We start from the raw sequence: 18,634 nt of genomic DNA, 5'->3' as shown, positions 1-18,634 counted from the left end.
AGAGGACCCAATTATTTATTAGGGAATTGAATTATGAGTTGCAAGTATTAACTGTTCATATGACTTCTGCTGGGAGGAGCTTTACTGAAGTGGCAGATTATGTTAAGAAAGTGGAGGGGGTAAGGTGATCTGGTCAAGCTAAGGTATGGGCAAAAAGGGCAAAGAATTCGGGTAACTTTCAAGGTTCTTACTCTAAGGGGTCAGAAGGCCAACACTTGTAGCCAAGCCAATTCAGTCTGCTATGCCCGCCTCTACAGGTAACTACTCGGGAACTCCATCTCAAACTTTTCAGGATAGCCAGAGAGTCGCGCCTTCGACGGGTAGCAAACCATCTTTTGATCGTACTTGCTACAATTGTAGGGAACCTGGGCATATGAGGAGAGATTGTGTACATCTACGTGTGTTTGAGTCCTTGCAGCAACCATTTAGAGCCGTTGTACCCGCAGGGAATGGTAATAATTGTCGAGGACGTCTACAAGGTGGGCGAGGAGGTAATCAATGAGGCCGTGTAGGTAGAGGAAATAGTAACAGAGGTAGGGGTAATGTGCAACAATGCAGGGAAGTAGCTCGTCAAGATGATAGGGCTTAATGTTATGCTTTTTCGGGCAAGAATGAGGCAGAGGCATCTGAAGCGGTGTTCGCAGGTACTATTCTTGTATGTGACCAGATGACTAATGTGTTGTTTGATCCGAGTTCTAATAATTCATATGTATCCGTGAGATTTACCTCAGATTTTGATATGATTAGTGATATTCTTGATTCCCCTATTCGTGTTTCTACCCCAGTTGGAGAGTCAGTCATAGTTACCCATGTCTATCGTGCTTGTCCTATTTTGTTTATGGGATTTCAGACTTAGGCTAATTTGGTGATTTTGGATATGAGTGACTTTGACATAATCTTAGGCATGACTTGGTTGTCCCCCTATTATGCTATGCTTAATTGTAATACAAAGTATGTAACTCTAAAAATTCTGGGAAGGGAAAAATTAGAGTGGGAAAGGGTGTACAATCCTAAGCAAGCTAAGATTATATCCTCAATTCGGGCTAGTAAACTAGTAGAGCAGGGTTGTTTATCTTATTTTTCTCAAATTAGGGATGTTGAGGTTGAGATTCCATAATTGAGTATATTCTTCTGGTGTCAGAATTTATAGAAGTGTTTCCTAATGATTTGTCTGGTATGCCTTCGAATAGAGATATAGTCTTTTGCATTGATTTAGAGCCGAGTACGCATCCCATTTCTATCCCTCCATATCACATGGGTCCAGCATAATTGAGAGAGCATAAGGCTCAAATACAAGAACTTCTTGATAAAGGATTTATTCGTCCTAGTGCTTCCCCATGGGGTGCTCCAATTTTGTTTGTTAAGAAAAATGATGGTAGTATGAGAATATGTATAGATTACAGGCAATTAAATAGAGTCACTATTCGAAACAAGCACCCTTTGCCTCAAATAAATGATTTGTTTGACCAATTGCAAGGTGCATCACTTTTCTCTAAGATTGATCTGAGATCCGGTTACCACCAATTGAAAATTAGGCCTGAGGATGTGCCTAACACGACATTTAGAACTCGTTATGGGCACTATGAGTTTTTGGTTATGTCATTTAGTTTGACCAATGCACCTGCAACTTTCATGAGTTTATTGAATGGGGTGTTTAATCCATTCCTTGATTCATTTGTTATAGTATTTATTGATGATATTTTTGTCTATTCGAAAAGTAAGAAAGAGCATACCGACTATCTTCGTAGTGTTTTGGGTGTTCTTGGGAAGCAAAAGTTATATGCTAAATTTTCTAACTGTAAATTTTGGTTGAAATCGGTTGCATTTTTGGGGAAGGTAGTTTCGAAAGAAGGTGTAATGGTAGATTCTCAAATATTGAGGCGGTTAAGATTTGGGTTAGGCCTAGCTCTGTGATGGAAATTAGGAGTTTTGTGGGACTCGCTAGCTACAATCATTGATTTGTGACGAATTTTGCTTCCATTACCACTCACATTACTAACTTGACCACAAAGGAGGTACCCTTTGAATGGACTGAAAAATTTCATGAGAGGTTTCACAAGCTCAATATTCTCTTGACCACCGCGCCCATTCTAGCATTACCGGTTAAAGGCAAGGATTTTATTGTTTATTGTGATGCTTCACATTCTGGTTTGAGTGTTGTGTTGATTCATGATAACAATGTCATAGCTTATGTCTCGCGTTAATTAAAGATGCATGAGAGAAATTATCTAACACATGATTTGGAGTTGGCAGCGGTAGTGTTTGCTCTTAAGATCTGGCAGCATTACCTTTATGGTGTTAACTGTGAGGTATTTACTGATCATCGTAGTTTGCAGCATGTGTTGACGCAAAAGGATCAGAATTTGAGATAGCGAAGGTGGATGGAGTTACTTAAAGATTATGATGTCACCATTCAATACCATCCGGGCAAGGATAATGTGGTGGCATATGTTTTGAGTCGAAAGGGAGTGAGTATGGGTAGTTTAGCTTGCTTGACTGTATCCAAGCTTCCTTTGGCTAAAGAAATTCAGACCTTAGAGTCTAAGTTCATGCAGTTGGGCATTTCAAAAAGAGGTGGGGTGTTAGCTAATATTGAAGTAAGGGCCACTTTCATTGAGGAGATCAAGAACAAACAATTTGAGGATGAGAATTGGGAGGAGCTAAGAAAGAAGATTGCAATAGGTAAGGCACAAGAGACCACTCTTGATGTAGATGGTGTACTCAATTTTGAAGGAAGAATATGTGTTACTAGAGTAGATGACTTGATTGAGAAATCATTGGCATATTCTCATGGTTCGCGGTATTCTATTCATCCGGGTGTGACCAAGATGCATAGAGATCTGGAGCAAATATATTGGTAGCCGGGCGAGAAGAAAGACATAGCGGACTTTATGGTGAAGTGTCAAAATTGTCAACAAGTGAAGTATGAACATCAAAGGCCTGCGGGTTTATTTCAAAGATTGCCTATTCCGGAATGGAAGTGGGAAATAATAGCCATGGATTTTGTGGTTGGTGTTCCCAAGACTTTGGGGAAGTTTGATTCTAATTGGGTAGTGTTTGATAGATTGACTATGTTAGCTCATTTTATTCCGGGAAGAATAGATTATAATGATGAACAATTGGCTAAAGTTTATGCGAAAGAGATAGTGAGGTTGCATTGGGTGCCCCTTTCTATCATCTCAGACCGTGGTACCCAATTCACATCTAAGTTTTGGAGGAAACTACATGATGAATTGGGCACACAACTCACTTTTAGTACTGCCTTTCATCCACAAATGGATGGACAATCGGAGATGACTATTCAAGTATTGGAAGACATGTCGAGGGCATGTGTGATCGATTTTGGAGGGCATTGAGATAAGTTCTTACCTTTGTGTGAATTTTCTTATAATAATAGTTATCACTCCAGCATAGACATGGAACCATTTGAGGCACTCTATGGTAGGGGATGTAGATCACTCATAGGTTGGTTTGAGGCTGGCGACGTGAAACCTTTGCGGGTTGATTTAGTGAAGGATACTCAAGATAAGCTGAGGGGTATTCAAGTTAAGCTTCTAGATCCCCAGAGTAAACAAAAGAAGTATTCAGATCATAAGGTAAAAGACATGACATTTCAATCCAGTGAAAATGTTCTTCTTAAGGTATCACCCATGAAAAGGGTGATGAGATTTGGCAAGAAGGGTAAGTTAAGTCCTATATACATTGGTCCATTTGAGATTCTTGAATGTATGGGACCGGTAGCGTATAGATTTGCTTTACCTCCTAATTTATTGGGAGTTCATCCGATATTTCATGTGTTCATGTTGAAGAGATATCATGGTGACGGGGATTATATTATAAAGTGGGACTCAATTGTGTTAGACAAAGACCTCTGATATGAGGAGGAACCAATTGCAATTCTTGATCGTGATGTGTGTAAGTTGAGAACCAAGGATATCAAGTCTGTGAAGGTTCAATAGAAGCATGGTCAAGTTGAGGAAGCTACCTGGGAAACCGAGAGGTACATGCGAGACAAGTATCCCCCAATTGTTCGTCGATTCAGGTACTACTTCATTCCTTCCTTAGCCTATTTTTCTAAGTTTTTTCACTCGGGGACGAGTGATGGGTAAATTGCTATTTATTGTAATGACATGTTCCCGTCATTATAGAAATGCCAACGGGGTAAAATTTGAGACCGGAAAACTTTTTCGTAGTATTTGGATTTTCCCAACCTAGTCCAGATTTGGACAAAATCTAAGTCTTTGAGGTGTAGGGAAATCTGCTAACAATCAGGTGAGTTGTTTTTTATTTTGATGACATGAGTAGTCACATAACTCGTTAACGAACCCGTACAACTTTACGAAATTGAATTCAGACCAGTAGAACTCCCAGAATAGATCTTAGTGTAAAGGGTATTTTCTGATCGTCATGCGTTAGAGGTGTTTTGCGAAATGGGATTTTGAAATTCTTTTAAATAGCTCACTGGTTCGGAAATGCCGCTTTGGCGCTAGGTTTTGCCGTTGTGGCGGGGCCGCTTAGTGGGGTGGGTGCCGCTGTGGCGAGCTCGACGTGACTTAAAGTCATTAATAAACTGACCTTATTTGGCACTTTTTTATTTTTAGAGCTAAGGAACGAACCCGAGGTGACTCCTACTCGTTTTTCATCATTCTTCACTCCCCGAATCTATTATTTGATCCGTAGAACGTAATAGAATTGGTGAATATTGATGGGGAGATTTTTTTTTTATAGATTCTATTGTGGAAAAAACCCTAATTTGGATAATTGTGATCATGGGTTTGATCTAGGGTTCATAGAATTGTTATAGTTTTGGGTAATTAGCGATTGTTTGTTGATTCCCGTGTTATTATGATTATTTGTAGACCAAGAACAAGCAGAACAAATACAAAAAGGGAAAGATCAAATTTCTTAAGGTTTCAAGCTTGTTTCGAGGTAGGTGATAGTTGTGATTTTATGGTTGTGTGATGTATACTTGTTCTTGCTCCAATATGATACTTGTATGTATATGAATGTTGCAATGTTGATCACACTTGTTGTAAATGAGATAGATGAATGATGATTGCCATGAAATCATGACTTAAATGTACGATCTTGAAGATATACTTGTAATTGTGATTGTGGTGTATTGAATGGATCGGTTGCCAAGTTCCGGCATAACTAACTTGGATCGGTTGCCACGTTCCGGTATAATTATGGGATCGGTTTCCACGTTCCGGCATAACTATGGGATCGGGTACCACGTTTCAGTATGCTAATTGTTTGAGTTTGAGTTCCATGAGAGGACTAATGATGTGATATAAAATGTGAAGTTGTTCGTTGTTCGTAAATGTTGATGATATTGTATATGTTGATATATATGCATGTGATTACAATGTTGTCTTGACTTGTTTATGTTGCACTAGTGGGATAGCCGCGTGATCCTACCACTACACTGTAGTTGTGTACTGATTCTACACTTGCTCTGATTTTTGTTGAGTACAGGGAATCTTCAAGTGGCTATTGACAGACCTTGCTTAGAAGAACAGTGATCATCGCTTCGAATTCAAGGGTGAGCCAATTCTTCTGGGCTGCAATGGAATTCTCTTTCATCTATGTCCACCAATTCTGGACTTAGACATCTGCTTAGTTAGTTCATTAGTTTGGGGTTGTATCCCTTCTTGTTTAGACTTGTTGAACTTTAGATGTTTTGGTACATTGACTTTTAGGTTCTAGGTTATTCTTCTGCATTATTAGTTTATTCTGTTAGACTTAGTTAGAGTTTATGGGATCTCTATGTTCTTTCCTTAGTATTTGACTTAAATGCCTTAGTTTTTACTTTAATTGCTTGGTTTGGGTGGTAGTAGTGGTTATCCCACCGGAGGGTTAGTGTGGGTGCCAATCAAGATGGTTTGGGCCGTGATAACTCGATAAGTTATGTCATAGGAGAGTCGATATCAAATAATCGTCGATAATATCTTTAATATAATATAACACTCAAAATTATATACAATAATGAGGATCTTGATTTCAAATCTTTCAAATCGTGTGGCTAGATAAATGATTGGCGAAAGAAAATACATAATTAAAGTATATTTTATTTCACTTGAAAACGACAAATAAAATTGTAAGATATAAAGTATGGATTGTCCCTTGGGACGTAAAGATTTTTTCGCAAAAGTCCTTATATTATTTTATGGAGGTGTGTTCTCTTGTGATGGATGCAATCAGATTTCTACGAGTCTGACAATATATGAAAAATTTGAATACATATAAGAAATGATTTTCATGTTTATCTAGACAAATAAAGATTATATGAAAATTCAGAAGGATTTAAAAGGTTTTAAAGCGACTCCATTGAATAGCACCTCAATGCTTATGAGATCGGTTAACATAAAAATCAATTTTGATTTCATTTAAATGGTTAGAATGTACTATGTCATAGTGCAATTTATGCTTTTATGTATCTTGCAATTATTATTCATGGTAGAGTAATTTTATTAATGTGCTTGAAAATATGACATTACTCCTATTGATAGAGATTATCAAAGGGAATTAAATATTGATTTATAATTTTTTTTTATCTAACAAATCTTGTAAAGGTTTATTGGTTATGAAACTATAGGAAATCATTTGATAAATATGAAGTATGATCTCAAGAAAGCTATTTTTTTGTATGCGGAAATACCTCCATATTATATTATTCTACAAGATAGTCAAATAAAATATATTTCACTTGGAAATTTCTACAAACAATTTGAATGAGAAATGTGTCTACACCGACGAGGTCACAAATTAATTGATTATCATTGGTTGAACTGGACATATCCAATTGACAAGAAAATAATATATCATGAAAGACTGCATGATGGAATATCTTCATGAATGTCATTTTTGTCACAAATACACAATCAATATTAACATTTGGAAGGCTAAGTATAAGATTGTGTGACATCCTTTACGAAAATTAAGTGAGGTTTTAATCGGGGGAGTAAATACGCCCTGCACTCTTTTTCCCATAATCAATGTTTTGTCCCACTAGGTTTTCTATTAAAGGGTTTTAATGAGGCAACTCTCAATGCGTATTGCGATATATGCGTACTCTTTTCCTATAGTAGGACTTTTTCCCATTGGATTTTTCCTAATAAGATTTTAACGAGACACATTATTTATTGACGAACTCCAATAAGTAGTAAATACATCATATTGTAGTTGTTGATTACATAATTCTCGTGATAAGTTTGAAATCAATAAGACAACTTACAAACAACTACACATGCATATAAGCAAATTACAATCCGCTCCGCAAGTAAGTTCCTCTATGCAAATTAAACCGTAATGTTATTATAAGCCGCTTACAAGTAGCTCTGCAAGTAGTTTCTTACAATGATCTTACAAATAGCTTCTTTCAAACAATTTTTAATGAGGCAGCAAACAATGCAGGGTACTACACTTTTTCTTTCACTATAATTTTTCTTTTACATGGACATCAAGGGGGAGTGTTGTAAATTATGATATCCATATGTTTTTCCTCTGTGCCCAAGAATATGTGATATGGGTCCCACATATTCTTTGAGCCAATGTTTCTTTTTCCTTATAAATAGCCCTTTAATATGGTGGAAAAGATATGAATAAAAGGTGAAATAAAAATTGCCCTCCCTCCCCTCTCTTCCTGTGTAAATTATTCTTTCACTATATAATTATATTTATATCATAGTCTTTATTTTATAATAATTACATGTTTATATCAAAGTGCTAAAACTGATGATAAGTTGATGTATTTAATAAATAGTTGTTTAAAAGCCTTATGTTGGGTTTGAACAACTTGAGAAAGTAAATTACAAAAATTATTTCTCGAAGAAATTGGGGGGTAGTGTTGGGAATGAAACCCACGTCATTGTCGCATGGCCACTTTTTAAAGAACATTTAGGCCTTTTATTGATGTGAGAAAGAAGCTTAAACAAAAAAAAAAAACATTTGGGCCTAGTGCCCAAATCTTCTTTCTACACAAAAGAGATTGGGCTGCCCAAAATGGAAAAACCCCATCTCGATATAAAACAAAATCAAAAAGCTATCTTCCTTAGACATTTTCCTACGTACTAGGGTTTCCTATTCTCCGCCTCTTTTCTTCATCGCTCCAAAACACCTACCACACCTGAAAATATCTGTCCTCTGTTAGAACAAAACCTTCCATCTTGATATGATGTGGCTAATCGGTGTTATTAAGCTCTTCTTTGTGCTCCTTTGTTTCTCAGCTATGAACAGTAAGTATAACTCTTCACTTTTGATTTGCATTTCTCCCTCTTCATTGATTTTGACCCATGGATGGCCATTTTATTAGTAGCGCCAAGGTCTAGATATATATACATAAGGAAAATGTCTTATTTTATAAGTTTGTAAGGAAAACTAAGAAACCCTAATTTAAAATTTGAGAAAGGAGATTCATTTCTTAAGCTTCAATCATCTCCTTATAACCTCCATTGTGCAATTATAGATCAAATGTCTAGTGTGTAGATCATCCTTTTCCCTTAACTATTTATTTCTCATATGCTTTGGAATTCACCATTTCCACTGTTGAGTGCTATGTTTGCTAGATAATCAACAATTTTATTATCTTCTCTTAAAATATGATCTCTTAGCATGATACTTTGTATCTTATTTCTATTTCTTAAAATATATCGTGGTTGTTTTTTAATCCACTGTATTACCCTTTAGATCATTAAGGAGTATGTTGGTAACATAACTTGTGTCTAAATAGTTGTGGTTTCTACTACTATGTTCGCAGTGTTGTGTATCTCTTTAGTTTCTGCAAACATCGAATCCCCTCTTTCATTTTTTATAGAAAAATCTTATGATCATCTACATGGATTTTTCTTAGATTCTCCATATATATACTATATTTATAAAGAAAAATTAGAGAAAATTCCAATAGAACTTTTGTTATTATAATCTTAAAAATGTAACTCTGTAGATATATCTAGTGTCCTTATTCTGAGAAACAAATTTATGTATATGATTCATTTTGGAGAGAACTAGGATAAAGTTTTTTGGATTCACATTTTTTTAATTTTCCATAATATCATACATGAAATAGCTTTGATATATGCATTCAGACATAAATACGACAGTCCACCATATGAGAATCATATCTCTTAGGTATAATTCTTTAATCTAATATCTAGAGAAAAAAAAAAGAACTAGAACCAACTCTTTTTACTTGAATAAGAGTGTAGGAACATGAATACCATTTTTTCCTATTTTGGTTATGTGCAACACCAACACATAATTTATAAGAAAATACCACTTTCGAACCCTTTTTCTGAAAAAAGACATCTTGTGATCAACCAAATATTTGTCTGAACCTCTCTATATCTGTCATCTAGCATCCAAGTTATAATCATTGTATTCTCCTCCTTGTAGTATTTGTGTAATCAGGGGTATCGAAACACGGGAACAATGAAGTGGTTCAGTGACCAAAAGGGTTTCAGTTTCATTAATCATCAGATCTAAAGGTTTTCTTACCTTAGTTGATGGTGGAGCTGTTGAATTCGATGTGGAACCAGGGAATGCTGGTTGTACTAAGGTGATCAATGATACCGACCCAGATGGTGCTCGTGTCAAAGGAGGATCCTGTGATGGTAGAGGTGATCAATATGGTTGTGGTGGTTGATATAGATATAGAGGTGGGAGAGATGGTGGTGTTGAAGGTGGTTACGACAATGGCAGGCGGTATGGAGCTGATGTTGGATATGGCGGTGGGTATGGTGGCAGTGGTTGAGCATGACGTAGGTGTTACAACTGTAGGGAAGATAGTCATTTCACATAGGAAAGTAGCCAAGGTTCAAAAGATGGCAATATCCACCACCTTGGCTACATTCCCTTGCAAAATGACCATCTTCCCCACACTTGTAACACCCACTTCCTCCACCACCTCCACCAACACCATACCCACCGCCACCTCCACCATACCCTCCGCCATATCAACCATCACCTCCATACCACCTGCCACTGTCGTAACTACCTTCCTCACCACCATATCTCCCACCTCCATATCCATATCAGCCACCAACACCACAGTGATCGTCTCCACCACCTCCACCATTATGGGATCCTCCTTCGACAGGAGCACCATCTGGGTGAGTAACATTGATGGCCTTAGTGCGGCAGTAATTCCCATATTCCACATCAAATTCAACAACCAAACTATAAGTTAAACTAACAAAGCGTTCAAATCTAATACCAGATTGATGAACGAAATAATATCACTCCATCATCATGAGTAACGGAACCAAAACCATTTTGGTCATTGAGCCACTACATCGTTTCCTTGTTCCTACTCCCCTGATTATATCAACTTACAAAAGAGTTGATTTTATGTAAATTGACTTTTACTTTAAATCATATAAATGACCATGATCGAAAAGCACGTGTCAAACAACAACAGAAAAAAGTTATCTAACACCTAGAGTTCATTTTTATTTTTATTTTATAGTTATAAAAGTTAACATTATGATTAAAAGGAAAAAAATTAATAAAACATGTTTATAAAATTAAATAAGCAAGATAGTATGAGTAAAAACTAATAAGTTGAAAGAAATAGATTTCTACTACTGCATGGGGGAATATGCACACTTTTATTTAATTTATATTAAACGTCATAATTTTTTTCTAATGAAAGTCTCACCATATGATTAATTTGAATTAGAATCAAATTCATGACGGATCGATAAAAAATTCAATTCAACAGAAAATTTTTAGTTGGATTCAAAATATTAGGTAAAGCTAAATATAATTTTTTATCCAAAATGTTTTATCTCTTTGAACATATAATTTAGCTTTTAAGGGTATAAAAGTCAATCAGGATTATAAAATAAATTGTCTATAAAAATTTAACATTTTGAAATTTATGAGTTCATAGAATACTGATTTCTATGAACGTACATTGTATAATAATACCATGTGAATTATATTAAATTGTTGCATAAAAAAGGAATTTATGCGAATGCAACTGATAATGAAAGACAAGTGTTTTCAATCAACATTTTTTTTTTGATAAAAGTAACAGAATCAATATATATTTTTAAATCATTAGAAAGGATAATTATGATGTAACCTAAAGAAGATGTGTCGATTAACAAAATATTTAATTATAGATTGTTTTGATATGAAAATCCTTGCCAACTTTGTTTTATAGAAAGTTACCTCAAAACTTTAACATAAAAACCATTTTTTTAAAATAGTTTATAATGAGAATAATTTTTACCGTTGTGATTTTAAATGTGGGTTATTCTTAAGGTTGACTATCCATATGACTAGTGGGCTCAAACCACGAGTCATACTATTACTTGTTGGATCAAGAGATGCAAGGCAAAAAAAATCGATTTCAGAAATAAAATGTTTGAACTACTAAATTTTCTTACTACGGAAACAAGAACACATACTTTCAATTATAAGCTTACATTTAACTTCTTAAGCTAAAATAAAGCAACTAACTAATAATAGAAAACCATGGGGAAAGTGGTAAACATTACTCACTATAACAAGAAGATAATTCATTGACTTGGTAAAACCTTAAACCAACTAATCCTAAAAATCAGACTCACAAACTGATTTTTTGGAAATTAAATAATTTGAAGAATTCGTCAACAGAACTCCTTTCTTCAAAATCACAAGCTCTCATTTGTTGTCTGAAGAAGTCATGTTTGTTGTGAAGAAGAGATTTTGTAAGAACATCATCAACCTGATCATTTTTACCCCAAAATTTCAAAGAGATTATTCCACCAACAACTGGATCTCGAATGAATTAATAATAGATGTCGATGTGCTTCGTTCTATTGCGAAAAGAAGGAAATTGCCACCTTGATGCTACAAAATAATTCAGTTGGGCCAATCTGCTCTTCTTTAAGATCCACTAACAATTTCCTTAACCAGATAGTGTGACGACCCAGACCATCCTGATTGGCACCCACACTAACATTCCGGTAGGAGTGCCATTACTACAACCCAAACCAAGCAACTAAAGCAATAACTAAGGCAATTAAGTCAAATACTAAGGAAAGAAAATAGAGTTCCGATAAACTCTAACAAAAGTCTAACAATAATAACAAACAATGCGGAAGAATAACTTAGAACCTGAAAGTGAATGTACCAAAACATCTAAACAATGAACCAAGTCTAAACAAGAAGGGATAAAACCCCAAACTAATCAACTAATCAACTAACTAGAACAAATGTCTTAGTCCGGAAATGGTGGACATAGACGAAAAAGAATTCCATGGCAGCCCGGAAGAATTGGCTCACCCTTGAATTCGAAGCGACGATCCCTGATCTTCTAAGCGAGGTCTGTGAATAGCCGTTTGAAGATGTCTTGTACTCAACAAAGACAAGAGCAAGTGCAGAATCAGTACACTACAACAATGTACTGGTAGGATCACGCGGCTATCCCACTAGTGCAACATAAACAAGTCAAGACAACAATATTATTGCATGCATATGTATCAACATATACAATATCATCAACATTTCCGAACAACAAACAATTTCACATTTATATCACATCATTGGTCCTCTCATGGAACCCAAACCCAAACAGTTAGAATATCGGAACGCGGTACCCGATCCAATAATTATGCCGGAATGTGGCAATCGATCCCACTTTTATGCCAGAATATGGCAACCGATACAAGTTAGTTATGTCAGAACGTGGCAACCAATCCATTCAACCCACCACAATCACAATCACAAGTACATCTTCAAGATCATACATTTAAGTCATGATTTCATTGCAATCATCATTCATCTATCTCATATACAACAACTGTAATCAACGTTGCAACATTCATATACATACAAGTATCATAATGAAGTAAGAACAATCATACATCACACAATCATAGAATCACAACCATCACCTACCGCGAAACAAGCTTGAAACCCTAAGAAAGTTGATCCTTCCCTTTTCGGATTCGTTCTGCTAGTTCTTGGTCTACAAACAATCATAATAACACGGGAATCCACAAACAATCGCTAATTACCCAAAACTATAACAATTGTATGAACCCTAGATCAAACCCATGGTCACAATTATCCAAATTAGGGTTTTCTCCACAAAAGAATCTATAAAAAAAAACATCCCCTATCAATATTCACCAATTCTATTACGTTCTACGAATCAAATAACAGATTCGGGGAGTGAAAAGATTACATTTAGCATCAAGAATGGTGAAAAATGAGTCGGAGTCGCCTCAGGTTCGTTCCTTAGCTCTAAAATTTGAAAAGTGCCAAATAAGGTCGTTTAGGGGTTTATTAACAACTTTAAGTCACGTCGGGCCCGCCACAGCGGCACCCACCCCGTTACAGCGGCCCCACCAGAGCGGAAAACCCCAATGCCGAAGCGACATTTCCGAACCAGTGAGCTATTTAAAAGAATGCCAAAATCCCATTTCACAATACACCTCTAACCCATGACGATAAAAAAAATACCCTTTACGCTAAGATCAATTTTGGGAGTTCTACTCACCCGAATTCAATTCTGTAAAGTCATACGGCTTCGTTAATGAGTTATCTAACTACTCATGTCATCAAAATCAAAAGCAACCCATGCGATTGTTACCAAATTCCCCTACACCTTAAAGACTCCGATTTTATACAAATCTGGACTAGGTTGGGAAAATCCAAATACTTCGAAAAAGTTTTCTGGCCCCAAATTTCCCCCATTAGCATTTCTATAATGACGGGAACAAATCGTTACAATAGATACCAATTTACCTATCACTCGTCTCCGAGTGACAAAACATAGGAAAATAGGCTACGGAAGGAATGAAGTTGTACCTGAATTGACGAACAATTGGGGATACTTGTCTCGCATGTCCCTCTCGATTTCCCAAGTAGCTTCCTCAATTGGACGATGCTTCCATTGAAACTTCACAGACTTAATCTCCTTGGTTCTCAACTGACGCACATCACAATCAAGAATTGCATTCGGTTCCTCCTCATATTGGAGGTCCTTGTCTAACACAATTGAGTCCTACTTAATGATACTATCTCTGTCACCATGACATCTCCTCAACATGGACACATGAAATACCATATGAAATCTCGATAAATTAGGAGGTAAAGCCAATCTATACTCTACCGGTCCCACACATTGAAGAATCTCAAATGGACCAATGCATCTAGGACTCAGCTTACCCTTCTTGCCAAATCTCATCACCCCTTTCATTGGTGATACCTTAAGAAGAGCATTTTCACCATATTTAAACACCACGTCTCTTACCTTATGATTCGCATACTTTTTGTTGTCTACTCTAGGTTGCTAGAAACTTAGCTTGAATACCCCTCATGTTATCTTGAGCATCCGTCACTAAATCAACCTCCAAAGGTTTCACGTCGCCAGCCTCAAACCAACCTATGGGTGATCTGCATCCCCTCCCATAGAGTGCCTCAAATGGTGCCATGTTTATGCTGGAATGATAACTATTATTATAAGAAACTTCACACAAAGGTAAGAACTTATCCCAATGCCCTCCAAAATCGATCACACATGCCCTCAACATGTCTTCCAATACCTGAATAGTCCTCTTTGATTGCCCATCCGTTTATGGATGAAAGGTTGTACTAAGAGTGAGTTGTGTTCCCAATTCATCATGCAATTTTCTCCAAAACATGGATGTGAATTGGGTACCACGGTCAGAGGTGATAGAAAGAGGAACCCCATGCAACCTCAATATCTTTTTCACATAAACTTTAGCCAATTTTTCAGCATTATAATCTATTCTTACCGGAATAAAATGACCTGACTTAGTCAATCTACCAACCACTACCCAAATAGAATTAAACTTCCCCAAAGTCTTGGGAAGACCAACCACAAAATCCATGGCTATTCTTTCCCACTTCCATTTCAGAATTGGCATTATTTGAAGTAAACCCACAGGCCTTTGATATTCATACATCACTTGTTGACAATTTTGACACTTCACCAAAACCTCCGCTATGTCTTTCTTCATACCTGGCCACCAATAAATTCGCTTCAGATCTCTACACATCTTGGTCACACCGGGATGAATAGAATACCGCGAACCATGAGACTCTACCAACAATCTCTAAATCAAGTCATCTACTCTAGGAACACATATTCTTCCTTTAAAATTGGCTACACCATCCACATAAAGAGTGGTCTCTTATGCCTTACCTATGGAAATCTTCTTTCTTAGCTCCTCCAAATTTTCATCCTCAAATTGTTTGGCCTTGATCTCCTCAATGAAAGTGGCCTTTACTTCAATACTAGCTAACACCCACCTCTTTCTGAGATGCCCAACTGCATGAACTTAGACTCTAAGGTCTAAATTTCTTTAGCCAAAAGTCGCTTAGATACATTCAAGCAAGTTAAACTACCCATACTCACCGCCTTTCGACTCAAAGCGTATGCCACCACAGTAGCCTTGCCCGGATGGTATTGAATGGTGACATCATAATCTTTAAGTAACTCCATCCACCTTCGCTATCTCAAATTCAGATCATTTTGTGTGAACACATGGTGCAAACTACGATGATCGGTAAATACCTCACACTTAACAACATAAAGGTAATGCCGCCAGATCTTAAGAGCAAATAGTACCGCCGCTAAGTTCAAATCATGTGTTGGATAATTCCTCTCATGCACCTTCAATTGACGTGAGGCATAAACTATGACATTCTTATCCTGCATCAACACAACACCTAAACAAGAATGTGAAGCATCAAAATAAATAAAAAATCCTTACCTTCAATCGGTAATGCTAGAATGGGCGCGATGGTTGATGCTTACCGTGACCAACGACACTATCCTATGATATGAGTGTCTACGATCATTGATAATATAGTAACCCAACCGAGGGTTGGGGTCGTATCCCAAGGGAGTGGTTTTGAGAATTAATAACCAATTAGAATTTCATTCAAGTTAGTCGTAGTTAAAGACATTTGCGATAAAACAAATTGTAAACTAAAGGGGGTGACACAAAAGTGTCAAATATCAAAGGGGGTTTTGTAACAAATACTAAAATAGAAAAATAAACAAGAAAATAAAGTATGGGGAAAGGTTCTTGGGATGTGACCGCAATACAAGTTGAGATAAATTTTTGGGTACATGCTTTTGATAGGAAATGTGCAAAATAATAATGACTAGGCTAAGCTTTAAGTGGAAATAAGTTCCCTCTCAAGGAACTTACCCCGTTTCAAATGCGTTTCTCTCGGACACCCATTTGCCGCATGAAGACCAGCCAACCCCTTACCCCACTCACTCTCTCGAGCTGAGTGTTAGGATATGGGACTAGGGCTCATCCTCTCGGGCTGAACCTCATGTCGACCCACTCCTTAGGCCATCAGTCTAGTGGTTTCGGTTTCGTGACCTCCCTCTCGGGCAAGCCGAAAACACATGGGTGGCTTTGTATTTGTAACTACAAACCCTTTAGATTAAACCACAACCACTAGGTGAAATCACCATTAAAATACATCCAACCTATCAGCAAGCAAGACCCAACAAGAATATCAACCCATATTTGCTAAATCACACCCCAAGAATGGGGTTTTTTAACCACATATCAAGAAATAAGAAATTATACCTAACATGATAACGAAATCAACTGGGTATAAGAAATTAAACCTTAAATTAAGCAAAGAAAAATGAATAGAGAAGACCCACTTCCAACTTGGGGAAGAAGAACTCCTTTTTTCAAGTCTCCACAAAACCCTCTCCAAACTTGAGAGAAAAATATCAGCTTAAGTATGTTCCAAAGTGAAAAATAATAATAATAATTGTTCCGCACTTAATATCTCTTAAGACTACAATTCTAAATAGTATTTATAGTTTTCACATACTGTGCTACGGAGGATTGTTCGATGATATTAGTCGAGATCGCTGATGAACTCGGCGATCCGCCCTTTGGTCAGCTCATCGCATTCAATGTCTTGCCTTAAGCATCCTCGCATTTTGGAACATTGGCGGTACAGTACTACTTCACGAAACTGATCGACGACTTACTGACTGCTCATTTCCTCGCCTTTTGATCCACTTCTTTCAAGGCTTCGCGTAGTGGAACGAAGGCCGGTTCATGTCGTTTTGGCGATTCGCCAAGTTAAACTCAGCGATCCGCCGGATTCCATTTCTTGTTCTTTTTAGCCCTATTTGCTCCGTTTTACGCCTAAGTGTCCATGCTTCCACTAAAACTTCAAATACCTGAAACTTCAACATTTTAAGCAGGTATTGAGATAAAACAAGCATTCAAGAACACTATTTCCATTCAAATAAAGCCCTAAATGAGTCCAATTTGTGGACTCATCAACACCCCCAACTTAAACTTTTGCTTGTCCTTAAGCAAACTCAAGTTTAGCCGTTAGAAATGGTGCCTCAAACAGTGCTACACAAGACTAAATCATGAATGCACACAACAAGACTCAATTAACTTATGCAAGGATCAATTGTGTACTCAAAGATTCAAATTGTGACACACCATCACCAAAAAATCTCATGCTCGCAATACTTGCTACTTGTGCAAGTTCAAGCTCAACAAAAATATCTAAGTGCCCTCGCCCAAAGAATGATTCCATATTCTTACACATGTATGAGTTCCACACTCATATTTAAATTAATTTATATTTTTAAATCATTAGAATGAATAATTATGATGTAACCTAAAGGAGATGTGCCTATTAACAAAATATTCAATTATAGAAAGTTTGGGTCCTGAAAATTCTTGGCAATATAATTTTATAGAATGTTACCCCAAAACTTCAGGATAATAACCAAAAATAAAATAGCTAGAAAATTTATCACATGAATAATTTTGACCATTGTAATTTTAACGGCTTATTCTTATGTACGAGTCTCCCTACGACCAGTGGTCTCAAACAACGAGTCATATTATGACTTGTTGGATCAAGAGGTTAAAGGCAAAGAAAACAACCCTCTAAAATAATATTTTTAAACTGCTCAATTTTCTTACAACTGAACAATAACACCTACTACAATTTATAGGCTTACAGTTAAATACTAAAGCTAAAATAAAGTAACTAACGAATAATGGAAAAACATGGGGAAAGTGGTAAACATGATACACTAAAAAAAAAAAGATAGTTCATTGACTAGGTAACTAAAACATAAACCCAATAATCCTAACAACCAGACTCAAAGACATAATTTGGGCAACTGAATTTAGTAGAAGAATTAGTCTGCGTACTCCTCCCTTCTTGTAAATCACAAATACTAATTTGTTGTCAGAAAAAATCATTTTTGTTGTGCTGAAGCGATTTCGTAAGAACATCAGCAACATGATCATTTTTGTGTCAAAATTTCAATGAGATTATTCCACAAACAACTAGATCGCGAATGAAGTAATAATGGATGTTGATGTGCTTCATTCTACTATGAAAAATATGATTTTTTTTCTTCATAGCAATCATCTCCTCGTTGTCACAACCATATTTCAGTTGGACCAATAAAATCTTCATTAATTTCTTGCAATTATCCAAGCTACCTGCTCAATCACTATCAGTTAACCCAAGTAATATGAAATGTGATACTTTTTTTATTACCCAATTCTATAACTTGTTATGCCAGAAACATATCACACGATCCTTTTGGTTGCAGCTAGGTGTTGCTTCGAAATGCTATGCATAAACCTTGAAA

General features: G+C 36.5%; 1 pseudogene; it reads right to left on the bottom strand.

Moving 5' to 3' along the window:
* Positions 1-9,791: 9,791 nt before the first annotated feature.
* LOC125827527 (glycine-rich protein 2-like) lies at positions 9,792-10,293 on the bottom strand (annotated as a pseudogene).
* Between the last annotated feature and the right edge of the window lie 8,341 nt (positions 10,294-18,634).

Source organism: Solanum verrucosum, unplaced genomic scaffold (genome assembly GCF_900185275.1).
Source record: "Solanum verrucosum unplaced genomic scaffold, falcon-dt-bn FXZP01000124.1, whole genome shotgun sequence".
NCBI lineage: Eukaryota > Viridiplantae > Streptophyta > Magnoliopsida > Solanales > Solanaceae > Solanum > Solanum verrucosum.
This window is presented reverse-complemented; position numbering and strand designations above follow the sequence as displayed.